The sequence below is a fragment of the Cyanistes caeruleus genome, chromosome Z, assembly GCF_971803275.1.
Source record: "Cyanistes caeruleus chromosome Z, bCyaCae1.hap1.1, whole genome shotgun sequence".
NCBI classification, from domain to species: domain Eukaryota; kingdom Metazoa; phylum Chordata; class Aves; order Passeriformes; family Paridae; genus Cyanistes; species Cyanistes caeruleus.
The window spans coordinates 21,391,899-21,405,061 of NC_141732.1; the positions used below are offsets into that span (position 1 = coordinate 21,391,899).

Consider the following 13,163-nt stretch of genomic DNA (forward strand, 5'->3'; position numbering starts at 1 on the left):
GAGTATTTAATTTTGTCTCGATAAATTAATCTTAGTATTTTCCCTTAAAGACAGTAAATCTGGTGTCTGAGTTTTCTGACAAATACAGGCAGCTCTACTCTTTTGGGAGCACTTAATTTTGCAGCTTGGACTGGCGTGTTGCTGGCGTGCTTTTTTCACAAATCATGATGTGAAGCCAGAATGTGTTTCTGCATGGGTCTGTCTTTGGAGCTTCACTGGGCAGCCACTGGGAAAGGCCACTTTGTCCTTGAAAACAACCACATCTGTGGCAGTGAAAGATGTTAGTCATAAAGTTAATTATTCCAAAAAACTGTTTTGAGAGTGAATACACCTAATCTTTTATCCATTGAATAGAAAATGGAAATTGTTGTGCATCAGGATAGCTCCAATCTAAGAAGCTTAGTAATAAAAAAATGGCACATTAACTCCAACAATAAAGTGGGTACCACCTGCTGGTTAAGTTTGTTTTCTTATTACTACCATGGCCATTTTCCACTTAATTTGTTTACTTGAATATTTGAAGTTTCAGTGGCTGCATTAAGCAAACTGATAGTATCATTGCCTGATACTCCATTACAAGAAGGAATTGTAGAACAAAGAGATTGTGGTCAGTGGGCACAATTTTATGTGCATCCATTCCTTCATGGAACACATTTCCACAAAGAGGCAAGAGATACAATTTGATTAGTTTCCCACTAAAAGAAAAAAAATAAAATCCCATCCCTAACCCATGGCAGCAAGAAATAGATATTTCCTTCCTGCCTCCTGCTCCCTGTTGTTCCTGTACCACAGTGTATGGTTGCTGTGGCAATCATGACGGCTGCTCAGGGACAGTGTAAACCTTCCTTCAGCTTTGTGCTGCTGATGTGCATGGCAGTAGGTAGTTCCAGATGATTTAATGTGCAACTTGCAGCTCTGGAGCTGTCAGATTGAAGCGAAGGAGGTGTCATGCTGTAGTAACTGAGTGAGACAACCAGCATCATACAGGTGCTTGCTATTTATTGTGCTTTTATTTCAAACAGAGATGGATACCAATTTTCCCAAAACACACAGTGAGTGAGAAGGCTGCCTTGCAAGGCTAATATTCAAATCCCAATATTGCCACACTAGTGTAGGACTTTGACTCTTCTCAGTGGTTACTTACACAAAGTACTGGGAAGCTGTTGAGTCATTGTTATGTCCTGGTCCCTTGGTAAAGGTTGTTTGATTTACTGTGAGTAGTGCTTGGGGAAGAAAAACCAAAACTCTTGGGAGGTTCAGTATCAAACTTTTACTTGCAAACTTTAGAACATCAAGGTAGAATAAGGAACTTGGCAAATTTTAGAATGCGGCAGTTTTGCTTAGAAATTCAACAGTATAAAAGCATAAAAATTAACACTTAAGAAAATGTATAAGGGAAAGGAAAGAAGGAGAAAGAGAGGCTAAGATTAGAAAGGTGTGAATTCACCACCTGTGAATCCAGAGATGAGACCTGATTGTTGCAATTTCTGTATCTGTTGTTTGAAGCGATGATCACAGCCTTGATCCGGTGGGGCTGGGGGAAGCCCAGGAAGCACAAAGTCCAGTGGGTTAATACCACACTCAGGCCCAGTGGGAATGCTCAGGTACCTCTGCTGGAGCAGGGAGTTTTACACAGATGATGTAATACTGTGGGATCATTGGACACAACGTTTCAGCTGCCCCTTTATTCAGTGTAGCTGAGACAATTATCAGAAAGGATGAGTACCTCCAGCCTACATAGGAAGCTGAGCCGCTTGTGTAAGGACGTTGGCATGATAAAAAGCATTATCCCACCTGACAGGACTTGCCTCCTTTCAGCCTCCTCCCTTATCTTGTTCAACATCCATCTGTAGTGTCCAGAAATGGGCGTGCACCCCTTCTTGGAGCATCATCAGCAAAGCATCCTCTGCTTTTGCATATGGTCGATTGTTTGAATCATCAAACATCAGCATTCCAGTATCTCACAGTGAGCAGTTTCTTTTCTACATGGACTACAAATAAGGCCTGTTGATCTTTGATGGCTTCAGATCTGTCTAATGGAAAAGGCTACTATAGCAAACCTGCCCGAGTTTCTAGAATAGTTTATACAGGGAAGAGTGTGACTTGATCATATATTGCCTGAAAAAAAGTCGTGATTTTCAGCTGGATGTGCAAGCTCAGTAAATTCATATGCTAATTAAATACTGTCTGCAACTGTTTATTAGCATACACTTTGATCTGAATTAAATATTAGCTAAATCAGATGGACTTTTAAGAATTCTATAGTGTATTGTCACTTAATTTCTTTGGCCCTTCCCAGAGGTTAGAAGTTCATTTATGTCTGGCTTTTTTCAAGAAATTTTTCCTCAAAAACAATAAAGTCATTTCAGCTAATGTTTTTTTTTAATGCTGATGTGATTTTTTCTGGAGGCTGAAGAGGGTTTGGTATCTTCTCAAACAGTAAAAGTCAACTGTAGTTCTTGCAGCATAGCTGCTGTGAACAGCATATAATTTTGCAGCAGGCATTTGGAGTAGGAAAGCGTAACGTAACTGCTGGGCTGCTGGTTGCAAAAACAGCTCTTGTTTCTCCCGTGGAAACACTCTGAGATTTCCAGATAAAGTATACTAAAGACAATTTGTCCTCTGTGTCCAAATTGATGTGCCAATCCACTTCAGGACTGACTGTGCAACTCTAGTAATTTTGGAGGTTAAACCTCCTATCCAGACCATACAAATCAATAGGATTAATTTAGTATGTAGGTTCTGCCTCTGTAAGTGCTAAGATAATGAGTAGTGGCTTTTAATTCTGCAAACCCCACTTGATTTATTTTTTGTAAAGAACTAAGACCATATTTTGTGTTTTCAGTGGCCAAGAAGGCATATGAAGTTAGCTGAATTTAGACAGAGAACAAAAATCTAGTCCTAGGAGTAGTTTTTTTCATTTTAGAAAACAACTTTTCATTTTAGAGAACAACTTCCACAAGAAAAAGAGCTATATACAAAAAAGTAAAAAAAATAAAATTACAAAAATAAATAACAAAAAAAACCAAACACAAAAACAACCCCCCAAAATCCCAAACAAAAAGAAAAAAACAAAGACAGCTGTTGTATTACACTGAACTCTGGAAAAGCTTTTGATCATACCATCTGCTTTTCAGCTGCTGTCAGATGAGGTAGGGCATTTGCTGATAGAAACTGCAAAAATGTCAGACCTACCACAGAACCAGAAGTATGCAATTTAGTCATTGGGTCCATCCTGAACTTATACTGTGCCATCTTCACATCTGGAACATGTCTGCAAAGACCAATACTCCTTTTGTTGCTTACATTCAGAAAGCAAACATTTTCTGTTTTATTTGGTGCATATGGTGAAGTCATCCATAGATACTAATGCAGCTTACTACCAACTACTTTTTACTTCCTATCTTCCTACATGTTTTGTGGTTAAAATTTCAGCTACAGAAATAAAATTTAGAATGTTTCTTTTTCCTCTAAAGATATAAGCTTGTGAAAATATCCATACCTCCATTTAAACTATTAACAGGTACACTGGGAACTGCACACTGAATTGTTATACAGCCCTGTAAATTTTCTGGATAAGGAAATTGAAGGCAAAGCAGTATTTGGTGGCACAGAAAAATTCCACATTAGATAATATAAACCAATTTTTGCAATCAGGGAATGGGAAGGGCTCAACAAAGTATTTATACTCCATGATAATGTTCAGAAACCTTTTTTACTGTCAGGGTCTGTTGTGTATGAGAAGTCATCATTTCTTTTATCTTTCTCAGGAAATAAAATTATCCTTTCTGTGGCTTCATGTGGGGCACAGAGACCCATTCATTACTGCTGTAATATCTCAGTCAGAGACGAGGAGCTCACTGAATGAGATGCAGGGTTTCTGTGCAAAAACACGAGGTGCAAATTTGCTATCCTACAGGAATATCTCACACTAAGTAAACTGCCTTTCCAAAGTATTGCCTATTTAGTCTCACCAGCAAACCAGCTAAGCAACTAATGGTTTGTGGCTATTTTTGTTGCTTGGTCTCTGCATGTTGTCATGACACTGCCAGCCTCAATACAGAATTGCCATATGTCTGCTTCATCTACAGCAAAGCAATCTGGGCATCCATGTCCCATCAGACTGTTTGAAAACTGTTGCAAAGGAAGACTGGAAATTGAAGTTTAACATGGGGTAACAGTCCCCAGCATCAGTAGTGTTGCCACCCAATCAACTCACACTGCTTCTTTCTAAGGACAGCATTTTCAGTTCAGATTAAAAGATGTATGTGTGCATGTAAGTTTCACAGACAAATTTTTTAGGCCTATGACTTCCATGATGCAATTTTTCAGGGTATATAGCAAGTGGGAATGACCAAACTGAATTCTTGTTTTCTTCAAGTAACAGAGTATCCATCTCAGTGATAAGCTTTCATCTTAATTTGTGGCTCTTGTACTTCAGAGGAATATCTATCATGTCAGTGTCTTGCCAATGTCTCCAACAACTCTCTCTATAGTAGAAGAGTTGCAGGAAGTAAACTACATTACACTTCCTCCACATTTCTTGTCTGAATCAGGGTAATGGAAGACCTTGGATTACACTAGTGTGTGAATGAAAATGTCTGCCTTAGCAGTTAAAACCATTGCTCTCTTTTTGGCTGATTTTAACAAGTTTCTACACTGCAAGTCTAGACAAAATCACATCTCTGCTTAACTCCCAGTCTGTGATATGCACAGCCCTGTGATTTAAGGGACTAAGTCTGACTTGTATTACCCTGCTTATATGCTTTGTGACCTACAACATGTATTTACTCATATATTAATGACTTCAGCCACAGAGACTGTTAATACAGGCAATGAAACATCCTAACATACCAGTATGAAACCTGTTGTGTAGGGGAAGAGAAATGGATTTACTACCAAAGCATTTCTGGTCATTTATTCCACTGGAAAATATGCATATTCTATTCCATAATGTTGATAGTACTGTAAGACTTAAACTGGATGTGGACATCATAAAATACAAAAATTTTTAAATGGGACAGAACTTTGAGATTTCCATAACCTGTTCTCTCAGTTATTAAGGGTGTCTCGGATATCCAGTCTGGGGAAAGCCAGGTGTTTACAATAAATTAGGTCATTTGATGGCTCAATTGCAGAATTGCTGCCTTTCTTATAAGCACTGATTGTTTTGCTTTTCCCCTGCTTTTTACTAGACACTGAATGTACGAAAAATCAAATTAAGACATTGTTGTGTTACTGGCACAATGAAGAAAGAGCTGTAAAATTTTAAAATTTTGCAGCCAACATTCAAACTTCTCTCCTTGTATCTGCACCCTCATATTTCCTCATTTGGAATTCTCTTCTGTACTCCTCAAATTAGAAAACTATTTAATTTAGGTTTCCCCTAAACAAAATTCTTTCTAATCTTTCCATTCCTGAATTTCCTCTTATTTGGCCATCCCAGTTCTTCTGCAGTATAACCCACTGACTCACCTGCTCACTTTGATCTTTGTTTTGCCTCCAAATCAAGCAGCTTTTCCCCTGTGTTAAATAGTATTATTCTTTCCAAGAAAAAGGAAAATGCTTTTCCTTCTTATATGAACCATTTTGACATTTTGCATAACTGACCTCCTTTAATGTTTTATCATACTCTCATTTTTCTTTTCAGGGTAATTTTCCTCTGAAATATTTAGGTAGGCCTAGCTAAATTACAAATGTCAACGATTTCCTATTTTCCTATTTTGCTGAACTGTGTTCTAAAACAGGAGACTAGCAGGTTGCACTCACAATTGCATCCGTATTTTTTTAGAAAAGGGAGAGGTTTTATTCTGACTTACACAGCTGAGATGCATACAAGAAGTTTATATGTCAGAGGTGACATTTAAAGACACTGAAAAATTTTCTGAAGGTAGCTAAAAAAAAATCACTTCAAATATATTTTAAAACTATTTTTTATAGTCTCTCCTGATGTCAGAATGAAATGAAGATGAGAAACAATCACATTTCCAGAAAGATTAGTATTTTGCAGCATTCTTAGAATGCTAAGTTTGTAAAGCAAGCACACTTGGTGCTTTCTTTGCTATCATCACTGCTGTCCTGTTTTTTTCCTTCATCTTCAGCTATTCATTGTCTATTCAGCAGGTGCAGCCAATTTGAGGTTTAAAGAATTATTTTTCTTCTTTATCTCTTGTCTCTCTCATGACACAGGGCAAAACATCTTTCTGTGCAGTTGTGCTCATCAGTCTCTGTTTTTGATGATGTTGTCCTCTCCAAATAAAAGCATGCTAAAAATCTGAGCATATTTCAGCTCACTCTTCATACTCTGAACTGATTGAGGTTAACCATACTGTAAAAAAAAATAAATTTTCACATGTTATAGAATAAATACCAAGTACAGCCTTGTACTGCATAGATATTCAAATTTGATCCTGTTGCCTTGAAATTACCTGAAACGTAATAAGCTCTTCCATCTTTGTGGAAGTTTTCAGAATAAACCCTAGGGTGGAAAAAAGTGCTGTGTTAAAAAGTGCTATAGTTAAACTTTTTTGGCTTGGAAAGGCATGAAAAGAGGAACTGAATATGCTGGTAGTCGGAAAGAATATTTATGACCTGTCATTTGTTTTACCAAACACTGCTTTTAGACTATTTCAGAACAATTTCTGGACTCATTACCATCCTATGGCCTGGGAAATTTGCAGTTGATGATTATTATCTAGATACATAAAGATATAGATATAAATATATAGATATAGAGATAGATATAGATGATGATAGAGATAGAGACAGAGATAGACATGATATAGATATATATCTTGCTTCTCATTCTAGGGGTAAAATCAACTTTGCCCATATGGAATACAAACTTGTACATACTGTCCAATGCATAGTAGCTCATATTGATGGAAGTTAATAATTTCTCTATCCAGCTAGGCCTGAATATTGCAAGCTGTGTCACAGTTATGATGGCTTAGGAGGCATTCAATAAAGCAAAACAAACTTTTGTGTCTAATGACTTGCTTCTGTCTGTCTTCTGCACAAGTCCTGTTCTTTTCAACCATGATAGGTCTACTTCACCCAGAGGAGTACGGAACAGAAGCGTGTCTCAATATTTATTGAGAACAAGTTTGAAGAATTCAGGAATTTTTGGCTTAGGACCCATTACAACCTACTACAGACAGTTCCTTGTCCCCTAGATTGTCTCAGTGGTCCTGCCATTTCAGGGATTGTCTCGCTTATGAAAATGATAGTTTCCTTCTGTTTCAAAACTTCTTCCCTCCTCAGCATGTTTGGGAGGTATCCCTGTCATAGCTGCTCCTTTCATTGGTAAGTGCTACTGTGGACTACACATGGACAGCTATAATTTATATGTCTAAGGTAACCCTGCATGTACATTCATAGAGAACTTGGGAAATCTCACATGGCAGTATACTATCTCTGTCTCTCTTAAGTGTGTCTCTGTCTCTTCTATGCGTGAATAATTTCTGAAAATCTGTTTGGCCTCCACTGCTCTCAGGTAACATACTGTTACCTGACTTTGTCTTTAGGAACTCAAGGCAGTATCAGGATGAAGGCAGAAAAATAAAAGAATTAATGAAACACATAAGGCTAAACTGACCCTGCTGAGCCAGAAGCTGTGTACAAGAAAAAGACTAAAAAAAAGTAATCTGTTAAACAAGGATGGAACAGATTATAAACAGCGAGTAAAACAGTTTTAAAATAGGTGCTTTTGGTAGCATCCAAGGTCAGGTAATCCTTTCCTTCTGCTTCCTCCCAGCATCTTTTCAGCCTTCTCCCACCTTGCTTTCTATCCTGATTTACTCCATCTTCTCTTTACTTCATCTTTTACTCTTCTTTATTCCATCTTCTTGGTTTTTACTTGCTTTCTACCTGCCCTGCCTGAAAATTAGGTTTCTGCCCTGCTGGACTGTAATTATTGCTGGCAGCTGTCACAGTGTGCTGTAATCCTGCTTGCAAAGAAGGTCTGTTTTGGCTCAGTGATTTTCTACCACATTTTCCTAGTCAGAATGAGGATGCAGCTAGCTTATTTTCCTGGAAGTTAATCCTGTTCACATGAAGATATTTCATTAAAACCTGCAATGAGGAAATGGGCAGACCTTCCCAGCTTTTTATTGCTGGGTTTGTTTGATTGTTTGTGGTTTGTTGTTATTTGTGGAAGGGAGGTTTACTAGGGGCAGGGGAGTGTGTGTCACTTCCTTCTTTTAAGAACAAATCTCATGCATTTTACTCAGGCAGGTTTTGTGGAGGGAAATGAGAGGTAGTTTGTTATGGCAAAAGTTTGGCTGTCGGGTTCCAAGCACTTCCACATGAAAGGAGTCCAGTATCTGCTACTGCACTTTGCAAGGAGATCACTATGGGCACACCGAAAGAATTCAAGATATTTAGCAAGAATCCAGCTGCTTATCAACTGCTTTGCAGCTTGTTTGGCAACCTTTGCTGATGGTTCATTTGCCTGTTTCAGCCATGTCTTTCTGAAAATCTATCTCTTCAGTGCAGTGCAATATAATTTTGAGTTTGTAAGGAATGGTAACCCTGCTTCTATTATATTTTAAAAGAAGAAAACAAAAAAAAAATATTTTTTTAAATGCTTTCTGTTGGAAATCGCACTTCCTCACCAAGATGACACAGAAAATTACCTGAAAAAGTCTTTTTAAGTCTATAAATAGTGTGCACACTGAGGAATTAAAGGAAATCAGAAAAAGACCATCCCCAAAATACACAATGGGGTATTGGCAGTGGAACCGAAAAAAAATGTTATTTTTAAATAATTGAGTTTAACACCAACAATTGAAAATACCAACTACACAGAGGTAATAATGTGGGCCCAAATCCCTACAGAAAAAACAGAGTACTTGATTTTGGGGTTTCTTCTTCTTTGGATGTAAATTGGTTTTTGGCTCAAAAGAGATAGCTGGGTAAATAATAGTAGAGTAAATAGTAGTTTTACTCTCTAACAGTTTCATTAGGCTCTTATGAAAAATAGGAAACATTTTCATAGCTACTCTGTGAAACAGAGCAGCACAGAGAAAATTAATTTTTAAACTCATTTTTCCTGCCTCACAGAAATACAGAAGAATGTCTAGTGGTAATTTGACTAAAACTGCAACTCTTACCCCCATGTTTCCTTTTAGCATGTAAGCAAGTCCTTAGTATACATTACTTTTTAACACAAGCTTCTTGGGATTTATTATTTTCTAATGAAATGTACTGGATTCCATACACACACTTTACTAGGTTTTTCTTTCTTCTGTATTTTTTTTCTGCTGAAGTTGTCCAGAGGGTACAACTCAACAACAGGCTTAAAGAGTCTACAGTGGGTAGGTGAAAAGCTCTTAGGCACCTTCTCTTCACTGAAAGAAGAAAGGCTTTTTCCTTTTCTTATCAATGAGTTATTAAATGGGTTTCTAAGTCTTTAATTTTCTGCTATTTTTGCATCTGCTGAGATGGAAGACACTCATTCAGAAAGAGGTGGCTGGGAATACAGCTTACTGGCCCAGATATTTTCCTTTAGCACAGCATGTTTTTCAGTGCAGTAGCATCTGTATCCCGTTCAGCCAATGTCCTCAGCATGTTGCTTATCAGTTCTCTGCAGAGATTCACCCACCAATGTACTTGTAAATAGCAGGTTGTGAGATACATTAATGGCTCTTGGAGTTAGGTGACTAAATTGGAAATATAAAATTCTTACCTGTTAACTCAGGGGAAAGAAAACCAGAACAAAAGGTCTCCAGCAAAACAGACAGCTTTTGTTAGACTAAAGATATTAGACATTTCTAAGTGTAATTTCTGCATAGATACTTTAGGATATGTCTGAATTTCTTCTTGCCTCTGACTACAGAAACTAAAGGCTGATATATGTATTTTAAACCTTGCTTGCAGAAAAATGTATTTTATCAACCCATCAATGTTTGGAACCAGGTAAAAAATTCTCTCAGTGTCAAGGAATAACAGTGAGAGGCATCTGTACTGAAGGACAGGTGAATGCCACTCAACTAGCTACTATGGATGGATAAATCAAATGGCCCTGTGTCTGCAGATATTATTTATATATAATATAAATTATATTTATATTTATATTACATAATATATATTACTATATAGCCTAAAGTTGTTGATACATACTCAGATTTTCTGCTGTGTTCTTCTTTTTAGCCCAGGCTCCAGCCAGACTGTTTATTTGGGGTTGGTTCAGTATTCTCACTGATAGCTTCACACAGTAGGATTAACCTCAGTTATCATATTTTTCTTTGGTTCTGTCATAAATTCTAGTTAATTCTCAGACATGGCCCCAAAATGGTAATTCTAGTGGGAGTCTGAGCAATCTTTCAATTTCCATCTTTTTTTTCCCAATTATTTGTCTTCTTTATTTTACTACTTGAATTATGCTAGACCTCTTGAAAATAATAATAAAGCAATGGTTGACGTGGAAAGACAGCCTTTTTATTCCAATGTAACTAATTTACATAGTTCCATTTTATTATTAATACAGCAACACTTCATTCTTCTGATGGGCTTATTTTTCTGATGCATGCAGAGAAGAGAGTTGAAAAAGAAATTGGAAGTTTAGGGTTATATGTGGTCCAATGTCTGAAAAGTACTTTTTAAAATTTTCCTGTGGTGATAAGCTGTTCAGTGTTGCAATTTTTATGATTACTTTTTATTAAGCTGGGAGTTCACCGATCATGGGTTTAGTTTGAGATGTTGTTTGCGCCTTCTCCAAACTCTTTTGTTTAGTATGTTCTGTCCCCAACCTGCAGACTGCCTCTCCTGAGGCCTTAAAGACAGAGAAGGATACCTTGCTATTTAGTGCTACCTCCAGAGCTGTCATCTGTGGCATGGGAAGCACATCATGACTATGTACAGCAGAGGGTCTGATCTCATCAGCTCACATACTGATTGTGTTTTGAGATGAGACATACATAAAAATGTGTATTTCAATTCACGTGACCTGTGGGCAGACTGCCTGCATTGCACAGGAAGCTTCATTTCCAAGGAAATAGAAAATAGCTTCATATCAAAGAAATAGAAAGAAAAAATGGAAAATTATCATAAAACATTTCTTTGCAAGAAGGGTATTGAACCCTGCAACAGGCTCCTAGAGAGCTCCATGCTTATCAGTGTTTAAGAGACATTTGGACTATGCCCTTAATACTGTGCTTTAACTTTCGGCCAACCCTGGTCAAGCACTTGGACTAGATGATTGTTAAGGGTATCTTCCAACTGAAAGAATCTATTCTGTTACTATTCTATTACTTTTTGTCCTAGCTTAGGGGAAATTTTGGGAGGCAATCTCCTAATGGCATCCCTCCAGAAAGCAAATTCAAGCAGCCCCTCCCCCAACTGGTTTGGGAAAATATTTCCTTGGATAAAAGTGGAGAAACGTGTGTTTTTAACAAGCAAAGTATTCACAAGCATAAAAAATTTATAATATTAAACAATTAAACCTCTCACTGTTCTGAAGAGATGGCAAATTCAGAAATTCCTTATTTATTCCTTATGCAGCATCCCAGCCCTGGTGGGACCCACGTGAGAGCTCCTGGTGTTTGTCTGGGTTTTCAGTCCAGAGCAGGTTTGAACAGTTCCAAGAAAAAGAAAAAAAGCAGTCATGGAACTTCTCTACCTCAGCTGGCTAAAAACTAAATAACAGGAAAGGAGAGCTCTGTCCTGCTGTCTGTCCTGCTGCAGACAGCACAGCCCAGGAGCAGAAGGCAGAGGCGTGAATGCTGTTTCTGAAAACAAAATGCAGCTTATTCTTTCCTTCCTTTGCTCCCTGGACCAGTCTGAAAGGTGCAAAACTCAATATCCAGTATAAACAGAACAGACAATTGGGGATACAAGCATCATAGAGTCACCCCAGGACATAATTCTAATTCTAGCCTATTCCATTCCATTCATGAAGTTGTGGTTTTTGAATAGATATCAAGTAGTTTGCCAGAAACATCTGTATATTCCAGAGAGAGAGGGAGAGAGAAAACACTTCATTGAAGTATCATATATGCTTTGTATCAAGAGCAATTTGAAGGATCAAGCTAAGTTTAATTTGGAAATAGCGTACTTTAGGTGAGGGTGTTGCCTCAGCTAAACAAGTAACACCTGACATTAGTTGTATTGGTCATCGCCTAACTCAACTGATTAACTGAGCTAAGCCAGTTTCCTATTACTTTATTCAGTTTGCTTTGCAGCTTCTAAAATGCTGTAGTATTGTCACTGATGCCAAAGTCTCTGAAATTCCTTGAGCTCAGGGATCAAATGAAGGTAGAACAGGTGCTAAAGGAGGGTTGCACTGGATTTCCTGGGAAATCCTCTGCAGCACTTTTCAGGTCGATGCTTATCAGAAAAGTTTTGCCTTGTCCTTCTGACCTTGTATGTCTCCTTGTTCTGTGCTGGTAGACAGCTCTTGGTGCCCTGATGTGTACTCTTTATCAGATACTGCTGCACTTCAGTGCTGTATGAGTAGGAATCTAGGAACATGGAAACAAGAGATGTTGCTTGATATGAATGTAAAAAACGCTTATGTAATTCCTAATTAAAGGTGTCACTTATTCTACATAAAAAGGAATTGAGGCAGTCCATACTGACAAAAGAAAAAACAGGTAACAAGTGTTTAGGTCAAAATTATGTCATAGTTTTCATGAGTAAAGTAAAGGCACAAGTAAAAAGATGCAATCTCTCTTGCTTCATATGAAAGAGGTTCAAAAAAAGCTATTGCTATGGCAACAAAAGGAGCAAGGGGATTTACAGTTATGTATGTTTCAGTGCAGTCTTAACCAAGAGTGAATCTGGCTAGAAAGAACAGCTGCACATATATTCATTTTTATTTATGAATTGTGTATCTCACCTTACTGCCTCAGAGCCTATAACTTAGAGTGATAGGTCATTAACCATACATTGCTGAAGACATTTCTGGACCTTATGTGTGAAGCATAATTCTTAGATTATTTATCAAGCTCTCTCTTATATAGAATCAGAAGGTTGAACAGGTTTCTAATATCACTTGAAAATATTTATTCTATGCCATATGCCACCAGTTAGGTCCACACTCATAATACAACTAAATCTTCCTCGTAATCTCTTGGGAATACTATGTCTAATGTCACTCTAATACAGGAACATTCCATCATCTCTAATTTCACCCTGTAAGTCCCAATGAACTCCTTTTTTCC

At 37.6% G+C, this 13,163-nt stretch overlaps 1 protein-coding gene across 5 annotated transcripts in view; it reads left to right on the forward strand.

Annotated features, from left to right (window-relative positions):
• TRPM3 (transient receptor potential cation channel subfamily M member 3) overlaps positions 1 to 13,163 on the forward strand; it is a 305,059-nt gene that overhangs the window by 218,158 nt on the left and 73,738 nt on the right. The window lies entirely within an intron of this gene.